This window comes from Parasteatoda tepidariorum, chromosome 5 (assembly GCF_982258835.1).
Source record: "Parasteatoda tepidariorum strain Cologne lab strain chromosome 5, Ptep-v5.0, whole genome shotgun sequence".
In the NCBI taxonomy this organism is placed as follows: domain Eukaryota; kingdom Metazoa; phylum Arthropoda; class Arachnida; order Araneae; family Theridiidae; genus Parasteatoda; species Parasteatoda tepidariorum.
In genome coordinates, this window is record NC_141759.1 from 89,548,471 (window position 1) to 89,563,128 (window position 14,658).

The window sequence follows — 14,658 nt, forward strand, 5'->3', positions numbered from 1 at the left end:
CTTTAGAGCTTGAACTACCTTAGTTTCATTGCACCTAAGATAGATTGATTATCATTGAATAGTTAAACAACTAATCGCCAAGGTTTTCTCAAAGCTGACGTATTTTTTAAAAAACTAAATTGAATTTTATAGAGAATCGTTAAACTTTCATAATATAATACTTTTAGAAATTCTTCGTATAAATAAAAAGGAAGAAAATTCTGAATCAACAATATCAGAATTATTCAACCATGATTTCTGAAGATTTATTCAAAGATGATTTTCTAAAGGAGATTGTTAATCTTAATAAGTTAATATTCAGGATGTATAGAGTGCCCTACAATTATATGGTTACTTAAATGCTCGGTATTAAAACTTTCATAAAGCAATCATCGTTCTTTCAATACTTTTTTTCCTTTCAGTTTTTAAATAATTTAAGCTCACATCACTAATTTGGGAATTTTAAGTTTCACTATTGTGCAAATCTTAATAAATTAGGAGAAATTAGATGAAAAAACGTAATAGAACGCTTTGAAAACAAAATAAAATACGTATATCCACAACAAGACCATACTTTAATTTTAACTGTTAAATCTTATTTAAAACGTTACAAAATTAGAGTTAAAATATTAGAGTTCTGTTATCGTAAGGTTAAGTGTGGACAGTTTTTATGATTTATCACCCTAATTAACGTAAATACAGAGTTAATTTCACTAAAAATAGTTTTTATTCAATTTGTATTCCATTTTTGTTTTGAAAAACAGAATTGTATTTCAGAATTGTATAATTCAGAATTTCTTTAGTAATTTAAAAAGTAAATTTGCAATTAGAGATGTTTCGTATTAAACAATGATAACTGCTTTTTATTTTGAATTAATGTGTAATTTGTATTAGAAACCGTTTTAAGTGTTTTGCAACTTGATTATTTTTTCTTTATTTTAGATTTTTTTTAAAAGTCATATTAGTTTAGTTGCATTAAATATTTCTTTAATTAGAATGTTTGATCAAATTTTTACTGCAAATATAATTTGTTTTTTAATATTCAGAATGTTTTAATATTTGATATTTCGAATAAAATTATTATTTATTTATTATCATTTAAATTACTTGTTGTTAATGGTATTTAAGCGCAAACATAATCGAATGGTTTTCTATTGTGTAAAATATGTCATTGTTTCAGATTTTTGCAAGTTTGCAAGATCAGTGGGAAATTTTCTTTAGTACCGTAAAGTTATGTTACAGTACTTATTAAAAAAAAAATCATTCGATTCTAATTTTTTTTAATACTTTTAATTTATCTTTTTTTTTCTTTTAAAGAAAGAGAGGCTTCAGTAAAAAAAATAATTCGTCTTTAGGCCATTTTTAGTTATGACAGAACGTTTCATTAGTATGAACGTGGTGTTAAAAAATAAAGCATAATATGAACATAATTATGGTTACGAAATGTTTATATATTTTCCGCATTTAGTTATTTTTGATAAGTTAAAAAATAATAAATATTTTTATTTATAATTGGTTCATTGTTGCAATGTTAAAAAAAAAATTCTTTTTATGTACATATGCTTAAATAAGGAATAAAATAATGAGGTACAAATTAGTGAAAACTTTATAAAATGGTTTCTTTATTTTGATTTATTTATTTTAAAAAGTTGTTATACATTTTCCATTTACAATAAAAAAGGTTGTAAAGGAAATCAAATTTCCATTTTAAATAAGTGATTAGGTTTTCGTGACTGGCGTAGTATACATGCAGGCAGAATCCAAAAAATTATAATTGGCCGTATTTTGGTAAATGATTTTTAAGAAAAATATACTTATTGTTTTCTTTTTATCTTTATTCCATTTTTATCCTGTTTAGTTCAAGATGAATCCGTTCCCTATGGGACTCTGGATACATCACTTTTAGGAACTCCTTACATTCAAAAAATATTTAAAAAAAACTCAAATCGAAATAATTAATTTTGAAACCATTTCATAATATTTCATATATAATTAAATACTTGTTTTTGCGAAAATTAATTTTTAAAATAATAAAACTAAAAGTTTTTAAATAAATAAATCTCATTTCATATCCATTTAATATTTAAATTCTCAATTTAATATATTTTCCCTCTTCATCATCAGGATTTTCATATAAGTTATTATGTTTATAATTGTTCAATTGAAAAAATAAATCGAAAAAAGGTAACAGCAGCACTTTTAAAAATGTATTTCAAAAAGAAAAATAATTTCTCAGGGTGAATAATTCATGAAAAACTATTATATACAGATAACTGAATATACAATTATATCAAAATTTGTCACAACTATTAAATGAATGAAATTTACAATACTCAACTGGCAACACTTCTGCGAAAAAGACATAAATAATTGCTTTACAATATATCTTATTATTTATTTCTATAATATTCGGTAAAAAGTTATTGAAATCTTCAGTAATTTTTTTTTCAATAATAAGATTTAAAAAAAGAAATTCCGTTCTCGCCTATTTTGTAGAGAGAAAGTCTAATATCGATATAAAAGCCATGGCAACGAAAAGAGCCAAAATATAAATTCAGTTAAGTTTTGGTGCTTTTAACGCTTTGGTGATAATTCGCTTTTGAACTATTTTCTTTGTTTTTCTTATCCTTTTTTCGTTTTGAACTCTAGGGTAATAGTCTGTAAAATTCTAGTAGAGTTCAGTTATTTCTCATAGATTCTTAATCACACATCTATGCATGCCTAAGAAACACATTGATAAATTGTAATTTACTGCAATAAATATAAATAATAATTGCATAAAGCAGTTAAATTTTTTATTACATTAGAAAAATTAAAACATAGTGTTTATTTTTCCTTTCTGATCAGCAAAATATAAAAGAAAATGTTTAGTGGCGCCATCTTTTGGCTTTTATAACAGATCCTGGTGTACGAAATTAATGCTACCAGCCGAGGATAAAATAAACGCAAAATTATGGAAATATATAAATTCCCCATCATAATAACAAAATTAAATAAATTTTCGTTTTCATACCATGCATTCTTTTCTTTTATAAAGGAGAAAAAATTTTCATAAAATTTTGAAAAGCTATGAAGAATGTCATTAATACGGTGATATTTTTTGTTTGACAACACTACTAAAAATTTACTTGTGATTAAGTTTGCATTTTACTGTACATTTAATGAGGAAATCAGAATTCTATAACATAAAGTATAGAATTAATGTCATCATTCATCGTTTTTAAATGCTCAACTACAAAAAATTTTAGATTAGATTTTTACTGTAATATCATTATGAAAATATTAGTAACGCGAAGAATTATGAGTTTTTATTTAATATCTTATCTGAGATAAAAGCTTTGCTTTTGTTATTTTAACATTTTACAAGAATTAAATAAGGTCCCATATTGGTTAGTAAAAATCATACTACTATTTTGCGTACTACGATATACATTGTTTATTAAAAATCATCACTTTCCATAAAAAAAGACTCCTCAGTAAAAGGATGAATTATTTTAATTAACTACATTAAAAACTGATGATATAGATTAATTTTACTAAAAACTAATTATATTGATTAATTTTGCAAAAAAAATATTATATCGATTAAATTAACTAAAAACTAATCATATCGATTATTAATTAAAATATTTAATCGATTAATTTTTATAAAGTTTTGATAAACGAAAACAATTAATCGATATAAGTTATCGATTAATTATATATCGAAATAATAACAGTCACTGCTATTTGTCACTGTTACTTTTGGATCCCAGTAGCAGTAGTAACAGTGACTGAAAAGTAGCAGTTTTGCCCATCTCTACTATGAAGTATGATCATAAAGTTGCGACCAGAAATATCAAATATTAAATAGATTAGTATATAAAATGTAGTGGTACATTGTAAAATTTACTGTATATATTTTTTTGTGAGTCAAGTGTGTTAATCCTTTTACACTGGGGGTACCGTACCGTATGAGTTATTCGTTTTCTTGCAGGTGCCCCTTGAGAAGAGAAAAAACATAGTATCCAATCCATTAAGCAAATCCTCAACTTTAGTTTATCTCAAAATAAACATTTCAGTAAGATAATGAAAGACAAGATAGCTGTTTTCTAATTTATATTCTGTGAATAACAAACAAAAGTAACAATATTTAAAATTATTACAAATTATTAAAACGAAAAAGAAAAAAAATAATAACTTGACTGTGATTGTTTTTATTGCTAGGTATTTTTACGTATGGAATAATGGCTCGTATTTACACGAAAACTGCTTTTAAGAATTCGATCTTTTATTTAAAAAAATTTTTAGTGTTACTAAAATCGTAGCCCTTTGATTAAGCAAATAATTACTTAAGCACAATAATTACAATAAGTACTTGCGGAACCCCGTCAAAGTGTAGGGTTCCCTGGGTCTCCGTGGAACCGAGGTGGAAGACCTCTATTATAGGTGAAGTGTAGCTAAGCAATGTTTAGTTAAAGGACATAAATTAACACATTTCACGATACAAGAATTCTAATAAACCTGTCTTTTTTGTATTGGAGGGCAGTATTTCTTTTCACCGTCAGTTTTCTACCTCTCCTTTTTTTCCCGGGTACTATACATGCTACCTGTTATAGACGACCATAACTTATCACAGCAGATATTTAATAATTAACGCTAGATTAATAATTTGCTCTAGCTATTTAGCACTTATTTTATAATTAGTTCTTCATTTAACACTAGCAAAATATATAGTACTAGCATAATAATTAGCATTAGCTGTTTTTAGAAATTAGCACTTCTGACAATACTTGTCATGCCGAATTTTTAATAATTAGCACTGTAATTAGCACTAGCAATTTTTTAGAAATTACCCCTTCTGACTATATAAGAAGTGTAATGGCCCTCTCTTTACAGTAGTGGAGGATCGTATTTCTTTTCACCCTCTGTCTTCTATTTCTTCCTTTCCCCATCTGGTACTTTACATGCCACCTCCCATATGTGACCAACACACTTCCGGTGGACATTTAATATCTAGCACTAACATAATAATTAACACTAACATAATAATTAACACTAACATAATAATTAGTGCTAGCATAATAAAATAATTAACATTAGTTGTTTTTGGAAATTAGCACTTCTGACGATACTACTTGTCACAGCGGATTTTTAATAATTAGCAGTAGCATAATTAGCACTAGCTAAATTTAGCACTTATTTAAATTAGTACTAGTAATTTTGTGAAATTAGCACTTATTATTGTGGAATTAGCACTTCTGATGATACAAGAAGACTAATGGTCCTCTCTTTTCAGTATTGGAAGATCGTATTTCTTTTCACCCTCTGTCTTTTATTTTTTTATTTACCCCATCTGGTACTATACATGCTACCACCCATAGTTGACCAACACGTAATATCCATTTTTAAAACGTTAAATTAACGTTAGTTAACGTTTGCATACGCTGCATTGCATTCATCAAATTATTACAATCACGCTTCGATAACAGAAAATATTTAATAACAGGAAAATATCATGTAAACGGAACAAAATGGTTGAATCTAATCTGAACTAAATAATACGACACTGCGTAGAGCGAACAGCTGCGAAAAATATTATCTATAACGGTATTTTAACGGTTTATTGAAAAATAAATTTATAAAACTAATAATGAATCTTATTGACCTGCAACGCCATATTGAAGCATTGAATTAATGTTTCTCTTCCTTGTGAAATTAGAAATACGTGGAAATATGAATTTCTATGAAAAACGCCGATTTAAGTTTAAATTTACTGTATTTTCGTCCATATGAATCCACTTTAGTTTTTAAAAAAATTTTAGTAAATTAATAAATTAAAATAAAATTTCTTAATTATTAAATGTTTTTAAATTTAAATAGGGTGATCACGAATGTATACTTTAAACTGTGAATAATCTTACAGAAATTTAAAATGCTTCTTTCAGCTTTCTTAGTTTTTAGATGCCTTAAAAATATTGCTGCTTAAGAAAAGGTTTTATATTTTTGCAAGTTAAAGTTAATTTAACTATATGGCTCAAGTGCTAAACTGTCTTTGCAACGAAGGAATAATGCAACGAAGGAATTGTAGAACTTATTGCAAAACAATGACAAGTTTAAAAAAGAAAAAATATGTATATATAAAAAAAAAAGAAAACAAGAGGAAAAAAAATTTGTTGTTTCAGTGGATCATTTCTTGTTAAATTAAATTCTACAGAAAACCTTCATCGAAAGTCGAATTTCTCGTCAGATTTTCGTTTTGTATACTAAGTGGTAACAAAGTATTATGTTTCAATATTTAAATTTTGATTTAATAAAGCTTAAATTTAACGGCCATGACTTAAAAATAATTTAATATGAGTGTATGGAAGTTTTGAAAAATATTCAGATGAAAGTCAATTATTTATTTGTTGAGAAAAGCCATGGAATGCCAAGCAAAATGGAGCACTTAAAATAGTTTTTTTTCTTCTTTTAAATTCTGAAATAGTTGTTACTTGAGATGAAAATTTAAAGTATAGATTTTTATTTCAAATCAATAAATAAAATTATCTATTTCATAGGATTGAAATTACATAATTGGTATATTTTTATTATTAAAACGCAGTCTGATAGGTACTGAAAAATCTGCTAGGGTATCAAAATTCTACTAAAAAGTAAAACCGAAAGAAAAAAAATCATAGTGGTAGAATAATCGCCCAGTCTTGGCAACTTCCGAGTAGCGTCCCGCAAAAAAAAATAAAAGTAATAATAATATTAAATAAATAAATAATAAATATAAAAAACAGCACAGAAAGGAATTATTTCGAAACGTTTAGGCCATCCCCGGTCAAATCACTAGGTACATGTTTTCTTTTCTTTTTTTTTTTAAATATTTGCAAGTTTAAAATTCATTTGGTGATTTTGCGGCTATAGCTCACACAATACATTACCATACGGCAGTGTTTTCCAAACTTATGACTTTTGTGTACCTTTCTACATTTTTTCGTAACGCTGTGTACCACTAATAAAAAAAATGAATTTATTTTTTTCTATCAACAATTTTTACAAAAGTTAAAAATCACAACTGGCTGTTGACACCACTAATTATTAACTGTTTACTCTGCAAAAAATAGCCAATAGAAAAATACGTAATCGTAAATTTTCATGATTAGCTTTGTTTTTAAATAAAAAAATTGGAAATTTTCGTTTATTATCGCATAAAAACGCGTACCCTTGCTAAACTGTTCCCGTTCCCCTGGGGGTTCGCGCACCACACTTTGGGAAACACTGCCATGCGGAAATATACCGAAAAATGAATATTTATTCACTCCTGCACTGTTTTCTGAAAGTAAATTGTTGTTGTTGTTTCCTGTCCTCTAATTGTCTGACGAAGTCAGACAAAATCCAGTAGGTTGTTGACCTTCAAAAAGTCGATTACAAGAAGTATAGAAGCATATAAGTCCTCCTTGGAAAGAGGATATGTTCAGCTGAGGCCATCATGGAAGAGGTAGAAAGCAGCTTCTGTTGGGTTGAGCACCATAAAGGTAGAAGTCTGTCTTGGCTCTTGTTGGTGTTCTTTTTAGTCTGGCACCTACCCTTCGGCCTGTCCGGCTTGGGAGACCCTACCAGTAGCAAGCTACCGCCGGCATAGCCCTCCAGGTCAATGGTGCGCACAAGCCTCGCCGCTCCATGAAGGCAGGAACACCGTCGGGAGTAAATTGTTATCACCTCATATCTCAGAGAAAATTTTGAGTAGGCGTTACTTTTCATAGAAGGCAAATCCATACAAAACACCAGATTTAGTATAAGGGACGCGATACATAGGTTTGCCAATAAAGACTTTTTTTAGTAAAAGTGCTATTTAAATTGTGTTTAACGATTTCTTGAGGGGTTCAATAAAAATTGTGCAAAGTATTTTCTTTTTTAATCTGCAATTAAGACTTCTAGTGCACCTCCTTTGAAACAGGCTAAAATATATTATCTTTACTCCATGTAGGAAGCATTAATATTCTTTTCTATCTAGTCATTCAAAAATGGTGAAGGAGATGCTCCCGTAGTTGAGATTCTTTCCCTTTGTCAAACTAAGGCTCTGAAAAATGCGGAAAAAAATTGAATTTTCAAAGGCACAATTCTCTTTTTAAAAAAAAAAATTATCTACCACTTTAATTTAAAATATAAATTTATTATATTTTAGAAACAAAACTTTCACGTTAATTTTGACGTCATTGCAAATCTCTTATAAAATACATTTGCTGGAACTATCGCATTTCTGGCGAATGTTGTATTATGAATAACATTGCTCAAGTGTTTTGGGACACAACTTTCCTTGTTATCAGTTTCTTTGACGCTCGCCACATCCACAAATTGTGGTTGCTTGGGGTGCAAAATTTTTGGTAGTTGGGACTGCGTTCGCGCTGTCCCTATTTCGAGACAAAAAAGATACAACTTAACATAACATCGGAGTTAGAAGTATGTGCAGAGGCGAGAGAAAATTTGAGTCAATATCACCTTGTTAATGAAGACAACTACCGATCTGTTTCCCTTACTTTCTATTCCAATGTTTCATAATATACTCTTAGCCGTGTGTTTTTCATTCAATGTGTTAGATACATCCCATTTGCGCTTTCGTAAGGAAAGACAATTAGTTTTTTTTTAAAAAATTGAAAGAAAATACTTAATAAAAATTGATTCATTTGAAGAATTGATTTAGGGAATACAGGACATTAATTAAAAATTGGGAAAGCTGTATAAAATAACTCTCATTTTAATATGATTGTAGGCGTTACTCAATAAAACATTATCAACAGCATCATTCACAATGTCGATATTTCTCTCTAAAGCATCTTAAAGAGCACTTTTAAATAAATCTGAAACGTGAGCGTTGTTCTTAAGCGAAAGACAAAAACCGAGAAAATTTCTATTTTTAAGATCTTACATAGGGAATATCAGTGCAAAAAAAAAAACAAAAAAAAAAATTGTGTATATTCCACATATCTCTCGTATATTCTATATAGCAAAATTTGCTACAGTAAAGTATTGATTCCTTTAAGTCGAGCTACCTTCGGCCAATATGACGTTAGAAACAGGAGCAAAACTGATTTTAAACCTCTCTTGAGAATAAACACAAATGGTTTTTTTCATGATCGATAATTCATACTATCTGAGAAATTTTAATGTCAAAGATAAAATTGCATATTCTATGGAAGACATACACCAATAGCACGAAAATAATCTCTCTGGAACAGAGAAAAATATTAAAATATTTCGCTGATTTAAATGGAAAACGGCAAATAAATTTTAATGACTGTCACAAATATTAAATTCCTTTAATATATTTTGAGACTATTCGATTTTGATGAAAACCAATGCTTACGTGCGTCAACGTTTTATTCCGGCACTCAACATTTAAATCTTACCATAAATTAACATTAAAATCGAAAAAAGATTTTTTTTTATCATATTTTAAACTACCATGCTAAAAAAATAAATTCTTTTAACATATAATTCGTTTTCCTTCTCGTCTTTAGCTTTGCGCAGAGGCAGTGTCGTAGCCAATGAGGTTCTACCGAGGCGTGACTATTGCTAGTTGAAAACTTTTCCCAATACCCCGCCATGTCGTCGTGAGAAACCGACGGCATAGGCAATTTTTGGGATCCTCTTCGGAGGTTTATATTCACAAGAGAAGGTACATGAAAATTAAATCTCCAAAACTAAAGCCTATGTTCTCCACCGACGTTTTAACAGGGAATGGAGTATCCATCTCGGAGAGTATTCAATTATATTTTCCGTACCACTTACACTCACTAAATGATGGTGTTGCTACCGTTACGATTACCTTTACATCAATTAAAGGACAATATTCTATTAAGTCTTTCTTCTCGAAACTCACAAAAATTCTTACCTTTTTAATCTCAAAAAATATGTGGAAGTGCCAACCCATTATATTAATTTCTCTAAAAATGTGAATAAGAGCAGCTTTAATGCACGACGACATTGCGCACACATCTCGGAAATGAAATATTTTTTCAGGTTTTTAAATACTTTAGGAAAAATTCCAAAGACAAAACTATTAAAGATAGTAATAAACGTTACGCAAAAGCAAAATGTTAATTTCATTACATGAAATTCCTTACATCATTATAATATTTTTTTATAAGTTACGTGTGGCTCTCAGACTACTTGCAATTCATATGCTTCTATTGATGTTACAATTTGTTTTTATTTCTGTTCAAAATATAAATACCACAAAAATAAAAATACTTTAATAGTTTAGTAATTCAACACTCGCACTTTTGGCATACTTACCTGGTACTGGAGTAGCCTTGATCACCGAGGAGGCTTTCCCGAGCAGAGACCTATCATTGCACTGCGACAGGTTGACGCTCGCCACATCCACAAATTGTGGTTGCTTGGGGTGCAAAATTTTTGGTAGTTGGGACTGCGTTCGCGCTGTCCCTATTTCGAGACAAAAAAGATACAACTTAACATAACATCGGAGTTAGAAGTATGTGCAGAGGCGAGAGAAAATTTGAGTCAATATCACCTTGTTAATGAAGACAACTACCGATCTGTTTCCCTTACTTTCTATTCCAATGTTTCATAATATACTCTTAGCCGTGTGTTTTTCATTCAATGTGTTAGATACATCCCATTTGCGCTTTCGTAAGGAAAGACAATTAGTTTTTTTTTTAAAAATTGAAAGAAAATACTTAATAAAAATTGATTCATTTGAAGAATTGATTTAGGGAATACAGGACATTAATTAAAAATTGGGAAAGCTGTATAAAATAACTCTCATTTTAATATGATTGTAGGCGTTACTCAATAAAACATTATCAACAGCATCATTCACAATGTCGATATTTCTCTCTAAAGCATCTTAAAGAGCACTTTTAAATAAATCTGAAACGTGAGCGTTGTTCTTAAGCGAAAGACAAAAACCGAGAAAATTTCTATTTTTAAGATCTTACATAGGGAATATCAGTGCAAAAAAAAAACAAAAAAAAAATGGTGTATATTCCACATATCTCTCGTATATTCTATATAGCAAAATTTGCTACAGTAAAGTATTGATTCCTTTAAGTCGAGCTACCTTCGGCCAATATGACGTTAGAAACAGGAGCAAAACTGATTTTAAACCTCTCTTGAGAATAAACACAAATGGTTTTTTTCATGATCGATAATTCATACTATCTGAGAAATTTTAATGTCAAAGATAAAATTGCATATTCTATGGAAGACATACACCAATAGCACGAAAATAATCTCTCTGGAACAGAGAAAAATATTAAAATATTTCGCTGATTTAAATGGAAAACGGCAAATAAATTTTAATGACTGTCACAAATATTAAATTCCTTTAATATATTTTGAGACTATTCGATTTTGATGAAAACCAATGCTTACGTGCGTCAACGTTTTATTCCGGCACTCAACATTTAAATCTTACCATAAATTAACATTAAAATCGAAAAAAGATTTTTTTTTATCATATTTTAAACTACCATGCTAAAAAATTAAATTCTTTTAACATATAATTCGTTTTCCTTCTCGTCTTTAGCTTTGCGCAGAGGCAGTGTCGTAGCCAATGAGGTTCTACCGAGGCGTGACTATTGCTAGTTGAAAACTTTTCCCAATACCCCGCCATGTCGTCGTGAGAAACCGACGGCATAGGCAATTTTTGGGATCCTCTTCGGAGGTTTATATTCGCAAGAGAAGGTACATGAAAATTAAATCTCCAAAACTAAAGCCTATGTTCTCCACCGACGTTTTAACAGGGAATGGAGTATCCATCTCGGAGAGTATTCAATTATATTTTCCGTACCACTTACACTCACTAAATGATGGTGTTGCTACCGTTACGATTACCTTTACATCAATTAAAGGACAATATTCTATTAAGTCTTTCTTCTCGAAACTCACAAAAATTCTTACCTTTTTAATCTCAAAAAATATGTGGAAGTGCCAACCCATTATATTAATTTCTCTAAAAATGTGAATAAGAGCAGCTTTAATGCACGACGACATTGCGCACACATCTCGGAAATGAAATATTTTTTCAGGTTTTTAAATACTTTAGGAAAAATTCCAAAGACAAAACTATTAAAGATAGTAATAAACGTTACGCAAAAGCAAAATGTTAATTTCATTACATGAAATTCCTTACATCATTATAATATTTTTTTATAAGTTACGTGTGGCTCTCAGACTACTTGCAATTCATATGCTTCTATTGATGTTACAATTTGTTTTTATTTCTGTTCAAAATATAAATACCACAAAAATAAAAATACTTTAATAGTTTAGTAATTCAACACTCGCACTTTTGGCATACTTACCTGGTACTGGAGTAGCCTTGATCACCGAGGAGGCTTTCCCGAGCAGAGACCTATCATTGCACTGCGACAGGTTGACGCTCGCCACATCCACAAATTGTGGTTGCTTGGGGTGCAAAATTTTTGGTAGTTGGGACTGCGTTCGCGCTGTCCCTATTTCGAGACAAAAAAGATACAACTTAACATAACATCGGAGTTAGAAGTATGTGCAGAGGCGAGAGAAAATTTGAGTCAATATCACCTTGTTAATGAAGACAACTACCGATCTGTTTCCCTTACTTTCTATTCCAATGTTTCATAATATACTCTTAGCCGTGTGTTTTTCATTCAATGTGTTAGATACATCCCATTTGCGCTTTCGTAAGGAAAGACAATTAGTTTTTTTTTTAAAAATTGAAAGAAAATACTTAATAAAAATTGATTCATTTGAAGAATTGATTTAGGGAATACAGGACATTAATTAAAAATTGGGAAAGCTGTATAAAATAACTATCATTTTAATATGATTGTAGGCGTTACTCAATAAAACATTATCAACAGCATCATTCACAATGTCGATATTTCTCTCTAAAGCATCTTAAAGAGCACTTTTAAATAAATCTGAAACGTGAGCGTTGTTCTTAAGCGAAAGACAAAAACCGAGAAAATTTCTATTTTTAAGATCTTACATAGGGAATATCAGTGCAAAAAAAAAACAAAAAAAAAATGGTGTATATTCCACATATCTCTCGTATATTCTATATAGCAAAATTTGCTACAGTAAAGTATTGATTCCTTTAAGTCGAGCTACCTTCGGCCAATATGACGTTAGAAACAGGAGCAAAACTGATTTTAAACCTCTCTTGAGAATAAACACAAATGGTTTTTTTCATGATCGATAATTCATACTATCTGAGAAATTTTAATGTCAAAGATAAAATTGCATATTCTATGGAAGACATACACCAATAGCACGAAAATAATCTCTCTGGAACAGAGAAAAATATTAAAATATTTCGCTGATTTAAATGGAAAACGGCAAATAAATTTTAATGACTGTCACAAATATTAAATTCCTTTAATATATTTTGAGACTATTCGATTTTGATGAAAACCAATGCTTACGTGCGTCAACGTTTTATTCCGGCACTCAACATTTAAATCTTACCATAAATTAACATTAAAATCGAAAAAAGATTTTTTTTTATCATATTTTAAACTACCATGCTAAAAAATTAAATTCTTTTAACATATAATTCGTTTTCCTTCTCGTCTTTAGCTTTGCGCAGAGGCAGTGTCGTAGCCAATGAGGTTCTACCGAGGCGTGACTATTGCTAGTTGAAAACTTTTCCCAATACCCCGCCATGTCGTCGTGAGAAACCGACGGCATAGGCAATTTTTGGGATCCTCTTCGGAGGTTTATATTCGCAAGAGAAGGTACATGAAAATTAAATCTCCAAAACTAAAGCCTATGTTCTCCACCGACGTTTTAACAGGGAATGGAGTATCCATCTCGGAGAGTATTCAATTATATTTTCCGTACCACTTACACTCACTAAATGATGGTGTTGCTACCGTTACGATTAACTTTACATCAATTAAAGGACAATATTCTATTAAGTCTTTCTTCTCGAAACTCACAAAAATTCTTACCTTTTTAATCTCAAAAAATATGTGGAAGTGCCAACCCATTATATTAATTTCTCTAAAAATGTGAATAAGAGCAGCTTTAATGCACGACGACATTGCGCACACATCTCGGAAATGAAATATTTTTTCAGGTTTTTAAATACTTTAGGAAAAATTCCAAAGACAAAACTATTAAAGATAGTAATAAACGTTACGCAAAAGCAAAATGTTAATTTCATTACATGAAATTCCTTACATCATTATAATATTTTTTTATAAGTTACGTGTGGCTCTCAGACTACTTGCAATTCATATGCTTCTATTGATGTTACAATTTGTTTTTATTTCTGTTCAAAATATAAATACCACAAAAATAAAAATACTTTAATAGTTTAGTAATTCAACACTCGCACTTTTGGCAAACTTACCTGGTACTGGAGTAGCCTTGATCACCGAGGAGGCTTTCCCGAGCAGAGACCTATCATTGCACTGCGACAGGTTGACGCTCGCCACATCCACAAATTGTGGTTGCTTGGGGTGCAAACTTTTTGGTAGTTGGGACTGCGTTCGCGCTGTCCCTATTTCGAGACAAAAAAGATACAACTTAACATAACATCGGAGTTAGAAGTATGTGCAGAGGCGAGAGAAAATTTGAGTCAATATCACCTTGTTAATGAAGACAACTACCGATCTGTTTCCCTTACTTTCTATTCCAATGTTTCATAATATACTCTTAGCCGTGTGTTTTTCATTCAATGTGTTAGATACATCCCATTTG

At 29.9% G+C, this 14,658-nt stretch overlaps 6 non-coding genes across 6 annotated transcripts; all 6 read left to right on the top strand.

Annotated features, from left to right (window-relative positions):
* Positions 1–9,462: 9,462 nt before the first annotated feature.
* Positions 9,463–9,603, top strand: LOC147809648 (U4 spliceosomal RNA). The gene has a single exon (XR_015434414.1). It is a non-coding gene; the product is annotated as a U4 spliceosomal RNA (small nuclear RNA).
* A 631-nt stretch (positions 9,604–10,234) lies between these two features.
* Positions 10,235–10,396, top strand: LOC147809649 (U1 spliceosomal RNA). Its single transcript, XR_015434424.1, has one exon. It is a non-coding gene; the product is annotated as a U1 spliceosomal RNA (small nuclear RNA).
* A 1,099-nt stretch (positions 10,397–11,495) lies between these two features.
* On the top strand, positions 11,496–11,636 carry LOC147809650 (U4 spliceosomal RNA). Its single transcript, XR_015434415.1, has one exon. It is a non-coding gene; the product is annotated as a U4 spliceosomal RNA (small nuclear RNA).
* A 631-nt stretch (positions 11,637–12,267) lies between these two features.
* Positions 12,268–12,429, top strand: LOC147809651 (U1 spliceosomal RNA). The gene has a single exon (XR_015434433.1). It is a non-coding gene; the product is annotated as a U1 spliceosomal RNA (small nuclear RNA).
* A 1,099-nt stretch (positions 12,430–13,528) lies between these two features.
* LOC147809652 (U4 spliceosomal RNA) lies at positions 13,529–13,669 on the top strand. The gene has a single exon (XR_015434416.1). It is a non-coding gene; the product is annotated as a U4 spliceosomal RNA (small nuclear RNA).
* A 631-nt stretch (positions 13,670–14,300) lies between these two features.
* On the top strand, positions 14,301–14,462 carry LOC147809653 (U1 spliceosomal RNA). Its single transcript, XR_015434469.1, has one exon. It is a non-coding gene; the product is annotated as a U1 spliceosomal RNA (small nuclear RNA).
* Positions 14,463–14,658: the final 196 nt, after the last annotated feature.